This window comes from Mandrillus leucophaeus, unplaced genomic scaffold (assembly GCF_000951045.1).
Source record: "Mandrillus leucophaeus isolate KB7577 unplaced genomic scaffold, Mleu.le_1.0 Scaffold355, whole genome shotgun sequence".
NCBI lineage: Eukaryota > Metazoa > Chordata > Mammalia > Primates > Cercopithecidae > Mandrillus > Mandrillus leucophaeus.
The window spans coordinates 1,311,947-1,318,762 of NW_012103754.1; positions in this window are offsets into that span (position 1 = coordinate 1,311,947).

Here is a 6,816-nt window from a genome sequence, read left to right on the forward strand (position 1 = left end):
CTCATGATCAGTCTGGTTTGATCTACCGCCTGCTCAGGGATGATTCCGGCCCTGGGCAAGCCCTGGGCTGATCTTCACGTATGGCAAGAGGACTCATTCCTACCAAGATCAGAGCTCACTAGCTCTTACGTTTAATCTCCTTGCCTTCACTCTTCTTTTTTGAGACAGAGTCTTGCTCTGTCACCCAGATTGGAGTGCAGCGGCACGACCTCAGCTCACTGCAACCTCGGCCTCCTGGGTTCAAGCGATTCTCCTGCCTCAGTTTCCTGAGTAGCTGGGATTACATGTGTGCACCACCACACCTGGCTAATTTTTATATTTTGAGTAGAGACTGGGTTTCACCATGTTGGCCAGGCTGATCTTGAACTCCTGACCTCAGGTGATCCGCCTGTCTCAGCCTCCCAAAGTTCTGGGGCCTTCACTTTTTAAATGAAATAAAACAAATCTAAGTTTATTTGGCTTATCACAGACATTTCAGATTTCCAAAGTCAACGCCAAGTGCTGGAACTGATCCACTCAAGGGTGTGCGCCTTGCCGGGGTTCAGCGAGCCGCCTTTGAGAGGAGCAGAACAACTTCCGCCTAATTTCCCCAGAACTAGGGGAGGCAGAATCCAATCAGATGCCCTCTGCCAAATGGGTGTAATATCTCTTGGACCTTCTGAAACTGCAGCTTCACACTGCAGCAGCACAGGCACGAACCCCCCGCCAGGTGCACAGCATTCCCACAGATCTCTGTCCACCCACTGTTGCACCAGCACGGGCCGCATGGACAGGAACAGGGCCTCCCGGGGAGGGCAGCACGGAGTCCCAGCCGCCCTAGAGGCAGGTGCTCCAGCCCTGGCCGAGCCTGGGCAACCCCGGAGAGATCCCACATTTGACGTTCTCTCAAGACACCTGATTCACAGCCCCCAGGACAGGGGGCAAATGACCCTGTGCCATCAGCCACTAAGCACTGTGCTGTGTGCTCTGAGCCATCGATAACAGGCACATTTGAAGGGGCAATGAATGTTTCAGGCCATGGGGGCTCCATCACCTCTGCTCAGCACCACACCTCTGGGAAAAAGCAGCTTCTGACCACGGCCAGCGAAGGCCCTGCACTCCTGTGAGGCTGGGTTTGCAGAAACCGGAGAGAGGACCAGCGTTGGCCCATGGGCTGTAGTTAGCTGGCCCCACTCTCCAGCAACTTAAGGGCACTTGCCAATTAAAAATATAAACAGGCAATGTATTAGTCCATTTTCATGCTGATAAAGACATACCCCAGACTGGGTAATTTAAAAAGAAAGAGGTTTAATGAACTCACAGTTCCACATGGCAGGGGAGACCTCACAATCATTGCGGAAGGTGAAAGGCATGTCTCACATGGCTACAGACAAGGGAGAATGAGAACTAAGCAAAAGGGGCTTCCCCGATAAAAGCACCAGATCTTGTGAGGCTTATTCACTGCTATGAGAACAGTACAGGGGAAACCGCCCTACGACTCAATTATCTCCCACCAGGTCCCTCCCGCCACTCATGGGAATTATGGGAGCTCCAATTCAAGATGAGATTTGGGTGGACACAGCCAAACCATGTCAGGCAACCACTCGAGTTCTTCATACTCTGAGTCTGGAGCTGGGGGTGAAGTCGAGAATGAGGAAGTACCTCATGGGTGAAGACGCGCTAGTGGACGTAGCGCCGGGTGCAGAGGGTCAGCTACAGCTCACCCTCCCGGCTGCCGGCCTGCATTTCCCCGCTGGTGCTAACTCTACCAGCGTGGCTCACCCAGGGCCAGGAGAACCTGTGGGGACAACACCGACGTGACTTTGGTGGGTTCTGAGGACACAGGATCCGAAAGCAGAGAGGCAGGGCAGAGTCACAGCCCGGTTCCTGGGCCCTGCCTTGTCCTTTCAAATACTCTGTCTGGGTTCATTTTGAGCTCTTGTGAAGGTGCAGAAAATTCCTCTCCATAAGTGGACAAGGCTGGTCGCTCACTTCTGCTTCTGAGCCGTGGCAAGGTTTCCTGAGAGCACAGAAATCTCCAGAATCTCCTTGAGGCTAACTTTTGAAAATGTCTTTCGTAAAACTGTGACAGCAATCACAAAAAGAGCCATGGCTCCCCGTATTACTCTTGTAGGGTTTCTGAAATCTACCAGAATAATCGTGAGAGAGAGACTCTATTCCAATGCATACGGCTTTCTTCTTTGTGTGTAAGTCAAGCTGAAAAATAACCAGAGGCGCTGATCTAAAGGCAGCAGGAGGACCGGTTTACCCGAAGGGCGCACTGTGGAGCTTCTTTCCGCTTTGCATTTACTTTGAATTCCAGTTTTAAAGGAACAGTTTACTATGGGAGAAAACATTTTATCACACACAAAAAATTAAATATTATTTAAATGGCTGAGCTCTTACTCTGGTGTAAATTCACCAGTGGGAACCGATAAAATACACATCCTTTTCCCTAGCCGAATACCATATTATCTATTTTGTCTTTGCCAAATATAAAGTAATTTTTAAGTAAAGCCCTGACCAAAAGCTGTCTTCATTGGTTTTTAATATCACTGTTGTCCTGCCAGTGCCCTTGGGAATTTTACCTTTTTTAGATATATGAATTTGGTTTTCTTTTCACTATCAGAATTCTTTACTTTTGTTTAGCTTTTAAAACAACATCCTCCTGTTGTTTTACTTTTTGTTAAAGAAACTCACTTTTTGTTGAGAATACCGCTTTTTGTTAAATGTCTTTACTCTTCTTTCATGGGAGACGAGGGTGGTGTGAAGGATGCTCGGCCATGGGTTGGGAGGTGGAGGGTAAAGCTCCTGCCCTGCGTCATCCGTGTGGAGCGCGGGGTGCTGTTCAGACCAGGCTCTCTCCTCTGGGCACCGTCAGGAACAGCCTCAGCCCCACGCTCGTGCGCCCGTGAATGCCCCGTGTAATTGTTGTGGGTGATGTTGAGACCACACCGCACTTCAGAAGGTTCATCATGCCACGATAAGCAAAAATGTCACTTTGGATCAATGGCTAAGTAGAAATCGAATCTCTATGAATATGACAAAATAGTTCCTTCATAACGTATTTAATAAATCAAAGAAACTTTTAGGAACCTCCCTAAAATACTGTTTAAAAGAGCAAAATGTCTAGTCAATCCAGTTCACATCGACATGTGTGGGAACGTTCACTGAAAAGGAATAAGGACAGCGGAGACACCCCGAGTCTCAGTTTCAGAGCGAGACATTTGGGTGGCCCTGGTTCCTGGGGCAGGCAGTGCAGTGATGGCGGGTTTTATATCCGTTAGCTCTGCAATGGATCATTTGAATTTACGAAGAAAACACTGAGATTGTTAACTCCTCGGAGGAACAGATGGTGCAGCGCTCGTCTTTATTTCCAGGGATTACCACAAAGCATGTGCCGGGTGTCCCATGTCAGCAAATGCAGCCTGCAGCAGCTGGGCTGCAGGTGTCAGGCACGGCACACTGAAGAGGAACCGTTGTGCTGGATGAAACACTGTCATTCCCTCACGCATAGCATTAGAGAAACATTCCCTGTCCATGACTGGAAAAATCCTCCTGTCTTCCCACCTCTGGTGTCTCAAACAAAAGGAATCAGAGATCTGCAGTGAGGAAGTGGCTTCCCCAAAAACCAGAACTAGGGTTTAGAATCAGAGGCCTGAGCAAGGCCTGCAGGGTTGGAAATGAGGGTGCTCGGGACATGTTTCGTAAGGACGACGTAGACACGGTGAAGGAAACACACTCTCAGGACCCCAAACGCACGATGCCACAGGGAAGACTGAGCTTGGGACCCGCGTCACACAAAAACTGCCTCCCTTTTGTTCCCAGACAGGCAGCTGTGATCTCCCGGGCTGACCTTACCTTATGTAAAAGGTGGATTCACTGAGTGCTGATCAGAGGCCCACGAGAATGCGGCCATGAGCCTCACTGTGCCCACCACCTGCCCTCCCTCCTTTACCGTCTCCCCTCCTGCTCGCTCTCTCCCCTTGAAGAATTAAAGTTCCCCAAACCCTCTTTGGAAAAGGCTCAGGTCACAGGTCCCACTGGGACTTGTGTTTCTTTCTTCTGGGCACATCCTCAATCTTAGCAACATAAACTTCTAATTGATTGAGATCTGCTTCGGTCACGTTTTGGCTTACGATACTGTGAACCAAAATAAATCCTCCCTTTCACGACCAAGGTGAGTTTCCTAGTTCACCAGTTTCCTATGCCAGTGTAGGTCTGAGTCGACCCCATCTCTCCTGTTGTCTGTCTAGCTGACATGATTTTTCAGCCCTAAGCAATGTGTGGTCAAAGTAATTTAATGCAATTTTCTTCATGATGATTTTTTTTCCCTTTTTAAAATTTAAAAACTAAAAAAAATTTTAAAACTCTTTAATCAACATTTTCAGTTTTTTTATTCTTAAATATCTGTTGAAAAGGTTTATCTATGGCTGGGGGCGGTGGCTCACGCCTGTAAACCCAGCACTTTAGGAGGCCGAGGTGGGCAGATCACGAGGTCAAGAGATCGAGACCATCCTGGCTAACAAGATGAAACCCCATCTCTACTAAAACTACAAAAGTTAGCTGGGCGTGGTGGTGGATGCCTGTAATCCCAGCTACTCAGGAGGCTGAGGCAGGAGGATTGCTTGCTGTCTCTTATACACATCTAGATGTGTATAAGAGACAGGAGGGTGCAGTGAGCCGAGATTGAGCCATTGCACTCCAGCCTGGGTGACAGAGCAAGACTTCATCTCAATTAAAAAAAGAAAAAAGAAAAGGTTTCTCTATAAATTACAGGGCTCATGTTTTCTGGTATGATGTTCTTTTCAAATAAATCCTCATCAACATTTTTGCAGAAATGTTTTCAAATTTTGTCAGTTAAAACTTAGAACCTGAAAGGGGCAAACGCATGCTTGTCCTAGAAAGAAGAAATTAACCACGGCGACCATCGTTTCTACGACTTATTAAGTTTGTAACACACTTGGGAATGACAACAAAAGATTAACTTTCTCAAAAATTCAGCCCGTTCAGTAAGAAGAAAAAGGAAAACACAGAACTCCTACCAGGTGGACGGTGGGTAGCGGCCGCCAAGGTGCTGATTGATGGAGCTCTTTCTAAGTGAAGGGCCAGGTGTCTCACGGTGAGGCTGGGGTCAAGGAAGGATTCTGGCGCCGGCTGAAGGCAGGGTCTGAGCTGAGTGCGTGTTTCCAGTCCTTTGCCTTCAATCCTTGCAGTAACAATCATTGCATTTCCAACAGTCAGGGTAAAAAAGATTTCCATCTGAATTATCTTTCCTTATAGTCTCGTGAAGAGGAGACCACGGCTGAGGGCTTCATCCAGAGGGAAGTGGCCACAGAGGTGACCTGCAGACTTGGCCGCCGTGACCATCTCCCTCGTTTGTTTCTGAGTGTGCAAGGCGTTTCTCCAGGATTTCCCCTCAGTTTAAGGAAGGCGAGTGCAGGTTTTTGTCTGTTTGCTCACGCGGCCTTTCCAGGTCTCGGACACTTGTTGGCCGGGGGCAATTCTTCCTCTCCTGACCCAGATGGAAATCATTGCGAAGCTCCCTTTCCCCCGCCCACCGTGGAACAGCCACAGGGCTGATTGGAGACGCCAGCCCGGGAGAAAACTACGGTTCTGCTGGGAATTCTCAACGTGATTTCACCTGTGCGTCCTCAGTGTGAGCCACTGGCTGATGCAGGGAGAGCGGAGAGACTGTGGGAGTGGTGGCAGTGGACTTGTTTTCCCATGTGGCTTATTTCAGACGGCTTTTAAATACCGTTCTTCTCCCCAACGGACACAGGCGCTTTTAGATCTGCCACTGGGCAAGAACTGCTGTTTACAACACTCGGCATGTTAGTTCTGGAACTGAAACGGCCCATCAAGATATGTTTCAGGTAACAGCTTATCTTTTAGAATATCATCTACAGTTGGCTTAATTATTTTGAAGCTACATATATTCATCTTAAAACTGTTTCGACTTTTTCTTCACCACAAACAACTGTATGTAAGTGTGCGTATTGTGATACCTGCGGGCCTGGAGCTTGGACTATCCGTGGACCTTTGAAGTTAAAGGCACAGGAAAAGATGCTGAGGCTGTGTCCTGGATGGCGGATCATTCCCACAATGGTGAAAATGCCACCCCCACTTTCTTCTGAGTTTTCTGTGACATTTCATTATTACATACCCTGCACAAAGTAGGTATTCATCTCTACGCTTTTTAAAAGATTGTCATGTTGGAAAAGATTTGGGATAACCTGAATTTCGAAGACTCACGTAGCCTGTCTTTCATTACATCCCACCCAGACTCACACAGTTTCATGGGGAAAAAAATGACATAGTAGAGATAGTGTGTAGGATACATGTATAAGGTCAGTTATATTTATTCTATCCCGTATTCATACCCAAACTCCCATATGTGCACTCTTTTTATTAATACTGAGAAAAGAGTATTGACTCTGAGTTTTAAGATTAAAAACACAAAAAATCCATTAAATATAATCCAGTTTGTGGAAATTCTGCTAAGGTGGTAACATTACTGTGCACTTTGTACAGATTGTCCAGAGGGCTACACAGCAGGACAGCCTCCGCCCTGCTCTATGAGAACCCTAATTCCTGACATGTGCTGCGGAGGTGTGTTTTAAAGGAAGCACCTGAAACAAAAGTGACTGCCTGTTTAGAACCAGTGTGTCAGTGTCCTTCTTCAAACATGGCTCCCAGAACAAAAGGCCAGTTCCCGTGTGCACTGATCGGTTCCAGGTGTGTGTCGGGGGTCATGCCGTTGTCTGCCCATCTTCCTTCATGGTGGGCATGAGGATGACATCGGCGTTTTCAGCAGCTGTGAGTTGCCCATCTACC